This window comes from Lissotriton helveticus, chromosome 1_1 (genome assembly GCF_964261635.1).
Source record: "Lissotriton helveticus chromosome 1_1, aLisHel1.1, whole genome shotgun sequence".
In the NCBI taxonomy this organism is placed as follows: Eukaryota; Metazoa; Chordata; class Amphibia; order Caudata; family Salamandridae; genus Lissotriton; species Lissotriton helveticus.
Genome location: NC_136057.1, coordinates 153,343,096 through 153,356,956, shown reverse-complemented (window position 1 = coordinate 153,356,956; position 13,861 = coordinate 153,343,096). Strand labels below are relative to the sequence as shown.

At 47.5% G+C, this 13,861-nt stretch overlaps 1 protein-coding gene across 2 annotated transcripts in view; it reads right to left on the bottom strand.

The window, feature by feature from the left end:
• The window catches only part of TMEM134 (transmembrane protein 134), an 89,578-nt gene that overhangs the window by 73,593 nt on the left and 2,124 nt on the right, over window positions 1-13,861 (bottom strand). The gene's annotated exons all lie outside the window — the stretch shown is intronic.

The window sequence follows — 13,861 nt, the reverse complement described above, 5'->3', positions numbered from 1 at the left end:
CCATCAAATGTTGTGTGTTTGCTGTATCACCCATAAGTGGCAAGGGTGTTCCCAGACGTGGGACCCGTTCTCACTGTGGCATTGGAACTCAGCTACAGCCAGCCAAATCAGAGTGAAACTGGTCCTGAGTTGCTTGTGTGCCAGTTCAGAGAAAGCTTGGCGAGGTAGTCTGGGCTGCTCCGACTGGAGGAGGGTCTAGACTGATTTGCTTATCGTTGGGTCCAATCCGAGGTGTCATGATGGGAAAAAGCCCATTGGGTTGGGATGCTACCCAGAGCGATTGCCACTGGTTAGACTTATTACAAGCATCCTGGCTGGCTTCATCGAGTCTAATGACCTTCTTCATGATTCTCAATCCGGCTTTCGGGCCGGCTATAGCACGGAATCAGCATTAATCGGAATGGTGGATTCTATACGCTGGGTGGCAGATGGAGGCTCAAAGGCGGTGTTAGGGCTGTTAGACTTGTCTGCAGCATTTGACACCGTCTCACATCCTATCCTTCTGAATCGACTAAAGGCCATAGGAATTCAGGGCACAGTATTGACCTGGTTAACATCCTTTCTCTCTGACCGTAAACAACAGGTCCGGACCCACCCTTTTACGTCTCCTGTTAAACCTCTTAAATGGGGTGTGCCACAGGGCTCTGGCCTGATCCCGCTTCTTTTTAATGTTTACTTAACCCCGCTAGCGGTGATGATCTCTAAAACCAGGATCAAAATTATATCTTACGCTGACGATACCCAGCTATTGTTCACCTTTAATGCGGTATCTGTCACCACCTTTGATCCCCTCAAAGTGTGTCTTAAGAACATTGCAGGCTGGATGGACCGCAACTTCTTGAAACTTAACGCAGAGAAGACCGAGATCCTATTTTTTACTCTCCCATTAAAAGTATCCAAATCCTACTGAGACGTGCTGGTACTCTCCCATTAAAAGTATCCAAATACTACTGAGACGTGCTGGTACTCTCCCATTAAAAGCATCCAAATCCTACTGAGACGTGCTGGTAGTCTCCCATTAAAAGTATCCAAATCCTACTGAGACGTTCTGGTACTCTCCCATTAAAAGTATCCAAATCCTACTGAGACGTGCTGGTACTCTCCCATTAATAGTATCCAAATCCTACTGAGACGTGCTGGTACTCTCCCATTAAAAGTAACCAAGTCCTATTGAGACGTGCTAGTACTCTCCCATTAAAAGTGTCCAAGTCCTATGGAGACGTGCTGGTACTCTCCCATTAAAAGTATCCAAGTCCTACTGAGACGTGCTGGTACTCTCCCATTAATAATATCCAAATCCTACTGAGACGTGCTGGTACTCTCCCATTAAAAGTATCCAAATCCTACTGAGACGTGCTGGAGCTCTCCCATTAAAAGTATCCAAATCCTACTGAGACGTGCTGGTACTCTCCCATTAATAATATCCAAATCCTACTGAGACGTGCTGGTACTCTCCCATTAATAGTATCCAAGTCCTAGTGAGATGTGCTGGTACTCTCCCATTAAAAGTATCCAAATCCTACAGAGACGTGCTGGTACACTCCCATTACTAATATCCAAATCCCACTGAGACGTGCTGGTACTCTCCCATTAATAGTATCCAAGTCCTATTGAGACGTGCTGGTACTCTCCCATTAAAAGTATCCAAATCCTACTGAGACGTGCTGGTACTCTCCCATTAATAGTATCCAAATACTACTGAGACGTGCTGGTACTCTCCCATTAATAGTATCCAAATCCTACAGAAACGTGCTGGTACTCTCCCATCATAAGTATCCAAATCCTACAGAGACGTGCTGGTACTCTCCCATTAATAATATCCAAATCCTACTGAGACGTGCTGGTACTCTCCCATTAATAGTATCCAAGTCCTATTGAGACTTGCTGGTACTCTCCCATTAAAAGTATCCAAATCCTACAGAGACGTGCTGGTACTCTCCCATTAATAATATCCAAATCCTACAGAGGCGTGCTGGTACTCTCCCATTAATAATATCCAAATCCTATTGAGACGTGCTGGTACTCTCCCATTAAAAGTGCCCAAGTCCTATTGAGACGTGCTGGTACTCTCCCATTAAAAGTATCCAAATCCTACTGAGACGTGCTGGTACTCTCCCATTAAAAGTATCCAAATCCTACTGAGACGTGCTGGTACTCTCCCATTAAAAGTGCCCAAGTCCTATTGAGACGTGCTGGTACTCTCCCATTAAAAGTATCCAAATCATACTGAGACGTGCTGGTACACTTTAAATAACAGTACATACGCCCTCACGAGGTGCCGGTGGCGCTCATTAAAAGCACAGCAGACACATTAACAAGTGCTATTACACTCCCATTAAAAGTATTCAAGACCTGCTCAGAAGTGCTGGTACACTGCAATTAATATATTTTAAGCCCTCTGAAGGTGCAGGTGCCACCCCATTAAAAGGTTAGCAGCTGGATGAACAAGTGCTGGTACACTCCCATTAAAGGTATCCGGTCCTGCTGAGATGTGCCGGTGCCGTCCAATAAATGATAAATAAGCCATTGAGACGTGCTGGTGAGGCCCATTAAAAGCACATTGAACAGGGATGATGGACGGAATGCTGAACAAATCAAACATCCACCCCCAGTCACAGATCTGGGTTAAATATATTGGGGGGTTTTGCTCGCCTCGCCATTACAGTTTAGACCCAGCCATATGCAAATCACTCTTCACCCAACTCCTTATGGGTACAGTCCAGCCCAAAATGCAGGCCAGAAACAAGCATCCTAGGACCGGTTTTGGGGTATCACCCCTCATCAGCCAAGCTAGCTTAAATCTGGTAACATAGTGAGCCTGGGACCCCCAGCTGTGTATACCCTTCCCACTTAGGGCAGCAAAGGCAAAATGAACAGATGATGAACAGATGATGAACAGATGATGGACAGAATGTTGAACAAATCGAACATTCACCTCTAGTAACAGATCTGGGTTAGATCCATCGTTTTTTAGCTCAATGCACCATTCCAGTTCAGACCCAGCCATATGCAAATCAGTCTTGACCCTGCTCCCTTCACATGGGGTGAATGCTTGATTTGTTCCGCCTTCCATCCATCATCTGTTCTTTTTGCATTCAAGCCACAGGCCCATTAAAAGTATCCAGGTCCTGCTTAGACCTGCAGACACACTCCAGTTAATACTACTCAAGCCGTCCAGAGGCGCTGCCCCATTAAAAGTGCCGCATCTTGTGCAGAAGTGCTAGAGTGGACATCATGATAGTTAAAAGCCCTGTTAGGCGGTATCCGGGCTTTTGAATTTCACTTAGGGTTTTGCAGGACCCCTGAACAGGGGCTTCAGAGGCAATGCAAGGTTAAATACCACAGAAAACAGGGGTAGACAACATTTTCTAGAAGAGACAAAAACCAAAGCAAATGACAGAGAGTGGAACGGCAGCTGTGCAGCCTAAGAGGAGGTTAACTCCCTCACTGTCAACACAGGGCAAAGCTGTACGAGGTCACACACGAGAGAAACCTCTCGAGAGAAAGGCGTTTCACATGCAGAAGTGCACACAGGGCTGGGCAAAGTTTTACCAGGTCATACACGAGATATCTCGAATATTATATATATATATATATATCTCGCTCTCTCAGCGGGAAAGACTTATTATATAGCTCTACACTTATCTACCTCACTTATCTACCTCACTCAATATATTAAGTTGTAATGTTATATTAAGTGAATTAAGCCTCGACACTTCTACCTCACTCAATATATTATGAGGCAATGTCTACGTTATGTAAGTACATTACCACAGAACAGCACTATGTATTCTAGGTTTTTCCTTTGCTATACCTCGACGAACACCTAACCTAGCTCATGACAATGGGAAATATTTACTATACAACTCGACACTTATCTACCACTCATTATAATATTGTAATACTATGTTATGTGAACTAAGCCACTCGACACTGATCTACCTCACTATGATATTATATGATAATGTTATGTTATGTGAATCACATATCGACAGAATGTATAGTTGTCTGTGAAGCGCTCTGATACCCAAGGGTCAAGTTCACGCTATATAAAACTCTCTAAATAAATAAAATAAAATAAATAAACCCCACTGCACCCAGCAGGGACTCCGAACTATACAATGAAGCAAGACCCCAAAAACCTCAACCCCCAGGCTGCTCAAGATGGGTCTGAGTGCAGAATTCTATAAAGCACGCAGAATGGATTTTTAATGCACTTTTGGTCACTAGATAGCCACCGTAGGGGGATGAGGACAGAGGTGATGTTGTAAGGTGAATAGAACAGGGGTGGTGTCTGGTGATGAGGACAGAGGTGTTGTGGGGTGAAGAGGAAGCTATGAGCAATTGGCTAACTGTAGCCAGTAACAAACATGCCCCTCTCAGGACAAGTACAACTGCAAGGTGCCATGAGGCGCAGAGGTGGTTTTTAGACAATTTAAAGATCCAAAAACTGACCTTGCGCCAACTAGAAAGAAGATGGAGATGGAACTACTCTTCAGATAAGAAAATTCTCCATCTAGCTCAACTTAAGAATTATAAGAAAGTGTTTCTAAAGCCAGTTATTTCTGAGCGAAAATTATGAATTCCACTAACAAATCCAAAGATATTTTTACTATCGTCAATGAACTTTCCAACCCTGATAGAATCGCAATGAAACCTGCTCCATATTATCTCAGTCACTCTGCAATTCACTGAACACTTTTTTCATCGACAAAATGGCAACGATCAAATCCAGTATCAATGCAAGTCCTGCAGGCAAGGCTTTGCCTCTTGCCTCGAGGAACCCTTCCTCTCTATATCAATATCCACCGATCAGTAGCAAAGGATGCCGGGAACTCTTGGGAAAGGTTAAATGGGATTCCCTACAGACAGCTGTCCACCCTACATCCTTAAGGAAGTTTTTACTCCAGTCCCTGCTCTTTCAAAAAAGCTACTGTAGTCCCCCTATTGAAAAAACCCAGGGCAGACCCCGCGGTTCTACTTAATTATCGCCCTATTTCTCTGCTTCCTTATTTGACAAAAATATTGGAATCCTATGTAGCGAAATGCTTTTGTTCATTCATTGAACAAACATAGTTCCTTGATCCGCATCAAGCGGGATTTCGCCCGTCTCATTCTACGGAGACGGTCATTTTGTCGATACTGGACAGATTGAGAGAGGAAGCCGACAAGGGCACACCTCAAGCATTGATGCTATTGGATCTCTCCGCTGCTTTTGACACGGTCGGTGATGGAATTTTGGTGGATCGGGTCAGGGATGCGGGACTCCAGGGGCCAGCCCTTGATTGGATTACATCATTTTTGGAGGATCGCTCGCAGTCTGTCCGTTTGTCTCACTTAACCGTTCCCAAGGTCCAGGCCAATTGTGGAGTGCCACAGGGTTCGTCATTATCCCCGCATTTATTCAACCTATATCTACTCCCTCTGGTTCATTCCTTAAGGGAGCGGTAGGTGAACATCTTCAATTACGTGACGACCTACAACTTATTTTCACTATTAATATCTCGCCCGGGTCTATCTCGGATTTCCAGACCACCTTACTGTACATCAGTAACTGGATGAATAGCAATCACTTGAAGTTAAACCCGGATAAAACTGAACTGGTTTCGACTGGTGGCCAGCACCTTCAACTATGAGCCTCGGGGTCATAATTAATAATGACCTATCTATGAAGTCCCAGGTAGGAAGTGTGGTCTCTACCGGATTTCTTCAGTTAAGGGGGATTAGGAAGATTGGTAGATTCCTCACTAGAGACGCGCTGGTGCAGGTTGTCCTAGCGCTGGTCATCTCTCACCAGGATTATGCAAACTCCTTATAGCTTGGGTTACTCGCGTATCTAGTTAGGAAACTGCAGCTGGTGTTGAACCAGGCTGCCAGACTCATTTTTCAGCAGCCAAGATAGCAGCTTTACTGGCTCCCAATATCTCAACGTTGCAGCTTTTAATTTGGGTGCCTCAATTTAAATCCTTACAGAACACAGGCCCTATATTTGTCTCTAAATTGATCAAGAGACACGTACCCACATGTAATCTAAGATCGGCCCCCTTGAATCTTCTGGTCACTCCCTCCTATAAACGGAAGAGGCTAGGTGGCAGCAGGTTCGCTGTGTTGGCCCCACACTTATGGAATGCTCTTCCCTATGAAATAAGATCCTGCACAGCCCTGCCAGTTTTCAGGAGACTTGTTAAGACATGTCTTTTTGTCCAAGCTTACAAATAGATCTAGCTGGGCTCAATTACACTTATACTAGTGCCAAGAAACCAACAGGCGTACGTGCGCTGAATAAATAATTTTAATATAACATAACATGAGGACAGGGGTGATGAGGACAGAGGTGATGTAGTAAGGTGTAGAGAACAGGTGTGGTGTTGAAAGGTGAAGAGAAAGGTGTGGTGTGTTAAGGTGAAGAGAACAGGTGTGGTGTTGCAGGGTAATGGGGACAGGTGTGGTGTTGTAGGGTGATGAGGAAAGGTGTGGTGTTGTAGGGTGATGGGAACAAAGGAGCTGGTGTAAGGTGATTAGGTCTGATGTAGATGAGGGTGATGTTTGAACAATGTCAGCCTGAGACAGGGCGGCCAACTGGGAGATGGAAGTGGGGAGCAGACGGGCTTTGGGCATCCCACATTGTTGAATCACCGCACGGGTCTTGGAAAAGGTGCACATTTTAAGGTGTGGATGTTGTGCTTGGACATGTGGTAGGGGCTCTTGAAAAGAGTTTGGAGAAATGTAGCACACCATACATGATACCTAGTGTCGACTTTCAATGTCTACTTCGAAGCCCTGCTTTAAAAAGTCAGAAATCCACTCTCTGGGGCTCCCCACTCCATATGGAGCAGATTTCACACCTGTTGGGATTCACAAACATCCCACAGATTACTCCTGGAAATCTCGTATTTCAAGGTCTGCCACCACAGCACATGTAGGTCCTCCAATTGGCGGAAACCAGCACGAGTAGGGGAAAAGGAAATGTGAATCTCTACATTTTGGACCCAGTTCTCGAAACAAAAGCTGTTCCTATGCACCCATGAGAGGTAGTACCTCTAGAGGTTGAATCGATGCGCTTTAAGACTGACGGCCTCACGAGATACTGTAGAGACAACGGTGAAGGCTCTGAATCGATGCAGAACACGTGGACCAAGCCAGCAGGCACCAAAACTCTGCACAAGAGCTGAGTTTGTAGAAAGGAAGGAGGTAGGGCGTTTTGGAGATTAGAGCACATTGGAAGCTATCCTCATGGACCTTGTAATATCTGAAAAGAAGAAATATCTTGATTCATTTTGCAGGCTTCCCTTCGGAGCCAGATTACATTCCTCGATGGCAGCCTTGCGCCCCACCCCCCCTTTATGGACTAAAGCTGCAGACCCGGGGATAGGTGCAGGTCCAAGGTGGGTAGGCAAAGGATGGGCGAAGTGACCACATGCACTTCTCAATCAAAGGCTAAGCGTCAAGAAACGACTAACGATGAGGACTGAAGACACTAAATCTATGTGGATGAGTTACACTGAGTGACCGAAGCTAGAAAGAACCATATCTGGACTCTTCCTTTATGTTCTGTGCAGCTCTTGGAGCAAGAGACTGGCATGAGCAGAGGCCATTATGCCCAGGGCCTGTCATAATAATTTGACCGGCCACAATAATACACCTTCAGGTGCCATTTTAACTGTCTGCGTTTTGAGGACCAAGCAACAAAACCTGCTACAAGATAAGTAGAAAATGCTGGTTCAGTGATGTCATCAATGACATCACCCAGGCGATTCCTCCCCTCTGTGACTCTCATTAGGAGTGCCACTCAGATTCAAGTATCTTAGGGAAAACTGCCCAGAATGGCGAATTTACCATGGGAATCAGAGGTGTAAACACCCCTCCTGGTGAGAATTCAACACTCCAGAGCTTGCATGGTTAGAACACTGCTCCTTTATTGGTTCAAGGCACCTTCGCAGCCTGGGATCACACTGATCCTTAATAGCGACTCCAAGGAAAGACATGTTTCAGCGTTTGCTTGAGTAAGAGGTCTGCCCCCTGCCCAGGGGTTAGTTAATTTATTTATAGCAATATTTATCTACACAGACCATGTCAAGACGAAGTCAGTGTGCTTGACATCTGAGGCAATAATAAGTGGATACAATGTATTGATTGGACAGGAACAATCTACATTATTTAGAAACAACATTGAAACATGTTTTATGCGGTTACAATCAAGACATCACATGAGCTCTTTAAATAGTGAGTAGAATAAAATCAGAACAATTTACTGATTATTAGTCCTCGTCATCCATATAATATATATATGTATTACCTACTGGCGGTCTCCAGTAGCTAGTTATTGTTAGGACCTAGTTGCCATAGGAATAGCATTTTTTGTTGTGCTAATAACTTTGGCACTGTTTAAAGATTCTTCACAGAAATTTCAAAACTAGTGTACAACTCACTTCAGCTGCTTCCTGAAAAGTTTCGGGGTGATAAGTTCAGCAGTGGCCGAGAAAAAGGCGGGGGTTCCAAAACATGCTTTCCCCAAGCAATTTCCTAGAGGGATTTTGAACACTACCACAGCCCGAACAGCTGTACGGAATTTCACCAAATTTGGCAAAAAGCTAACTTTTTGTCCAAAAAGAGTCCTTTTTGTAATTTGGTGTAAATCCATTCAGTAGTTTTGCAGTTATTAAAGGAAAACAATTGATAGATATCTAAGGATGAGAATCCTCCGCGAATGCAACAGATCTCTTGGTGAGATCTGATTGGCTGCCAACACTTCAACCAGAAACTGTTGGCAACCATCTTGGGACTCAAACTTGGCCAAGGCCCAAGATAAAAATGACAAATATACTGCATAAGGGGGCAAGGTAGTAATACCCTGACCCCCTAGGCCTGGTGGTGGGCTCTCAAAAAATTGTTTTCATGTTTTTTACTTTCCTTCTTTTTCGTGAAGGATCCACTGTGCTTACCATGCTTGGCCTGGGCCAGGCCCACCCGGGGAGAGGGATCTATTTATATGGGGGAGAGAGGGTGCACATCGCCCCCCTGCCCTGGTCAATTTCGGCCCCGGGGACCCCATCTCCCAGGACTCAACCAAATTTGAAAAATGGGCAGGGGGCCACATGGCTCCCCCATGACTTCACTAATTTTGGCGGGCCCCTGGGACCGAAATTGGCCGGGGTGGGGGGCGCATGGCACCCTCCACCATTTTTATTTGGCCAGCCCAGGGGAATGGGGTTCTCGGGGACAATATTGGCCCAGGATGGCGGACTGTGTGCCACCCTCCCACATCATAATATGGCCAGGCCTGAGAGATGGGGCCATAATCAGCCCGGGAGGTGGCTACATAGCCCCTCCCCCTTCTCAATATGGCTAGACCCAGGGAGATGCGGTCCCCAGGGACTGAAATCTGCCCAGGAGGTGGTCTGCGTGTCCCATCCCTAATTAAAATATGTCCGGGCCCCAGGACATGAGATCCCCGAGAGGAAATCGGCCTAAATTAAGTGATTAGCCCTGAGGGATGTGGTCCCCGGGGCCTAAATTGGCCCAGGGAGGGGGCTGCATGACCCACCTACCAGGGAGCAGCGGCTTGATTTATGTATAGTAATTAAATATTACTTTACATTAAAAAAAAATAGAAATGTACTGAAGAAAACAAAGGTTACAGGGACGTTATAGTTAGGAAATAGAATTTTTTTAAACCTAGAAATTCATTAAAAAAAACATAGGCTACATGGTCGTAATAGTTCGGTTCAGACACACGCAAAACCATAGAAATTCAGCAGTTATAGATATCTAAAATAACCATAACTTGTGTCCTAAGGCATCTGCAACTCGTGCCCTCGCCATGCACTGCTAATTCGCCACATATTACAGCACTCGTGACATCTTCTATGACATCATTGATAATATCACTGGAACATTTGCTGTAAAATTATTGATGAGAAAACTATGCATGGCGGGGTCGCCAATTATAATTACCTTAAGGCACGAGCTGCCTTACTTGTATTAAATAGTTGTAAGATGCAACCTGTGAGGCAGTAAACAGTGTGCTTCTCATGCCAGTTTCTTCTACAAGGGTAATAAACTGAAATCTGACCTTTACACTGCAGTACTAAATGTGTGAATATGCATTTATTAGTACGGTTGCTCTAAGTTACATGGCATTAGGCCACATTTCTTTTCACTGTACATATATACATATATATAAAATATATTCTGTTTGGAACTTTGTTTTTTAGGTCCTGATATATTCACCACTCTAGAAATGTGTTTTGGTCCAAAGTCGGTACTTTTATTTGATCAAATTTGGTAAATAACATGCATCCTCCAGCAAACAGTGACGTGTTTCGGCCCAAGCGCGGCCCTTCGCCGGACGCTGGAGTAAAACCCATACACAACATTGCTGGGGCGCTTTTCCTAATTGCCAAGTGTCCTATATTTACATTAATATATAGGGCTGTCCATAAAGAAATCATTATTGCGTATGTATGTCAGAAGTTGGAGTTTATACTGTTCAGAGAGTGAGTCACAGGAATGAAATGTGAGTTGTGACAGTGTATTTTGTCCGTGGGTGTATTAGAGTTTAACACACTATGATAGACCCTATGCTGCGGGTTGCATGCCCCACAAGGCCCTGAACGCTAGAACCTGCCCCAGTGCACAGGCAGTGAGCTATCAGCAGCCACCACCTTGCCGCAAAGGAGGCAGCGCGTTCCCTGGAGCGGGCCTCTAGGCGCACTGCGCCCTTATCACCGCTTCACTGAGTGTTTCTCCCTTAGGATGTGTGCACTTTGTTCTGTTGTGTGACTGTCCTGCGAATACACCAGGAGGTCTAGAGCTCAGCAGAATGTCTGCCCCACTCCTGCCCATCTGAGTAACTGCCTTGGGAGGGAAGGGGATGGATATCCACAGGGGTGCAGGCTGGGGCCATCCTGTAACCCGCCTGGCCACAGCTTGAGAAAGCAAACACAGGAAATGGCCTTCTCGTGTATAAACTGTATAATTATGTTTTTTTAATTGTATTTTTAATGATTGTATTTTTTAATGAATGGATTGTTCTTATGTACTTTTATGGTATTTTTAAATACCGAATAAAGATTCACTGAACTGAACTGAAATGGCCTTCTCTGGTGTGTCAAGTTATTAGGGTACAGTGTCTGGGCAGACAGGCCATTCTCTTCGGATGTGAACTTGGGGAGCTGTGATGGGTCCAGACGCCCTCACTCTGGATGTAAACTTGGGGTACTCTGTCTGGATAGAGGTGCCCTTATGGCTCATGTGAACTAGGGGTGCTGTGTTGGGTCCTGGTGCCCTGTCAATCAATCAATCAATCAAGGGGATTGTAAGAGCACTACGCACCTGTGGGGGTCTCAAGGTGCTGGGGGGGCGGGGGTCGTAGATCTGTTTAGCGAATGAGCCATGTCTTGAGGGTCTTCCTGACGGTGCTCAGGGAGGGGGGGCGTCTGATGTCTGCCGGGAGCTCGTTCCAGGTCTTGGCCGCATTGTGAATGTAAATGAGGGGTGCTGTGTCTGGGTAGAGGTTCTTTTCTCCAGATTTAAAGTGGGGGTGCTGTGTCTGGGTGGAGGTTCTTTTTTCCAGATTTAAAGTGGGGGTGCTGTGTCTGGGTGGAGGTTCCTTAATGAAGATTTAAAGTGGGGGTGCTGTGTCTGGGTAGAGGTGCCCTCGTGGCAGATGTAAACTGGGGGTGCTGTGTTGGGTCTAGTGCCCTGTCTATGTAAGTGAGGGGTGCTCTATCTGGATAGAGGTTCCTTATAGCACATAAAGTGGAGGTGCTGTGTCTGGATAGAGGTGCCCTTATGGCAAATGTGAACTTGAAGCACAGTGATGGTTTCAGGTGACCTCATTGCAGATGACTGCCCTCAAGCTCGCCACCCGAAAACACCACCAACTGATCCACGCCACCAAGAAAACTGCATTCAAGGAACGACTGGACAACAACGCACACAACAGCAAGGAACTCTTCAACATCGTTAAAGAGCTCTCCAACCCCAACGCCGGAAACAACGACATCACCCCTTCGCAAGACCTCTGCAACTCCCTCGCCTCCTACTTCCACAACAAGATCGCGGACATACACAACAGCTTCAGCACTCAACCGACGCACGCCACGACTGAACCACCGCCCCCCACCACCACCCTCCGCGCCTGGACCCCGATCAGCACCGAAGACACCATCCGCACGATGAACTCCATCCACTCCGGATCTCCGACCGACCCCTGCCCTCACCACGTCTTCAACAAGGCCGACGCTGTCATCGCACCCCACCTGCGGGACATCATCAACACCTCCTTCGACACCGCTACCTTCCCGGAGAGCTGGAAGCACGCCGAACTCAGCGCCCTTCTAAAGAAGCCATCAGCCAACCCGACCGACCTCAAGAACTACCGCCCCATCTCGCTGCTCCCGTTTCCTGCAAAAGTCATCGAGAAGACCATCAACAAGCAGCTGGCCGCCTTCCTCGAGACAAACGGATCCCTCGACCTCTCGCAGTCTGGCTTCCGGGCCAACCACAGCACCGAGACCGCCCTGATCGCAGCCACCGATGACATCCGAGCCCTGCTCGACAACGGAGAAACAGCGGCCCTCATCCTCCTAGACCTCTCCGCGGCCTTCGACACTGTCTGCCACCGTACCCTAGTGCGGCACCTCAGCAACGTCGGAATCCAGGAGAAGGCACTGGAATGGATCATCTCGTTCCTCGCCGGAAGGACACAGAGAGTCCGCCTCCCCCCGTTCAGATCAGAAGCCACCGAAGTCATCTGCGGCGTTCCTCAAGGCTCCTCGCTCAGCCCAACCCTCTTCAACGTCTACATGAGCCCCCTCGCAGCCATTGCACGCCAACACAACCTCAACATCATCTCTTACGCAGACGACACCCAACTGATCCTTTCCCTCACCAACGACCCCGCCACCGCCAGAGCCAACCTACACGAAGGGATGACAGACGTAGCCAAGTGGATGATGAACAGCCGCCTGAAACTGAATTCGGACAAGACGGAAGTCCTCATCCTGGGATCTTCACCCTCCGCCTGGGACGACTCCTGGTGGCCCCCCGCCCCGGGCAGCGCACCCAAACCAACAGACCACGCACGCAACCTGGGCTTCATCCTGGACTCCTCCCTCTCCATGACCAGACAAGTCAACGCCGTCTCCTCGTCGTGCTTCAACATCCTGCGCATGCATACTACGTAAGATCTTCCGGTGGATCCCCACCGAGACCAGGAAGACGGTCACCCAGGCCCTCGTCACCAGCCGCCTGGACTACGGCAACTCCCTCTACGCCGGAACCACCGCCAAACTCCAGAAGAGACTCCAGCGGATTCAGAACGCCTCAGCACGACTCACCCTGGATATCCCCCGACGCAGCCACATCTCCGGACACCTGAGAGACCTGCACTGGCTCCCGGTCAACAAGAGAATCACCTTCCGTCTCCTCACCCACGCACACAAAGCCCTACACAACCAAGGCCCAGGATACCTCAAGAGCCGCCTCAACTTCTACGCTCCCACATGCCAGCTTCGATCGACCGGCCACGCCCTCGCCTCCGTCCCCCGCATCCGAAGAGCCACCACAGGAGGAAGGTCCTTCTCCTACCTGGCCGCCAAGACTTGGAACTCCCTCCCGACCCACCTCCGCCTGACCCAGGACCACCTTGCCTTCAGGAAGCAGCTCAAGACCTGGCTGTTCGAGCAGTAGCGGACCCCCCCCCCTCCCCTAGCGCCTTGAGACCCTCCGGGTGAGTAGTGCGCTATATAAATGCCTTGATTGATTGATTGATTGATTGATGTGAACTGGGGGTGCTGTGTTTCAGTAGAGGTGCATGATTGCAGATGTGAACTGGGGGTGCTGTGTCTGAGTTGAG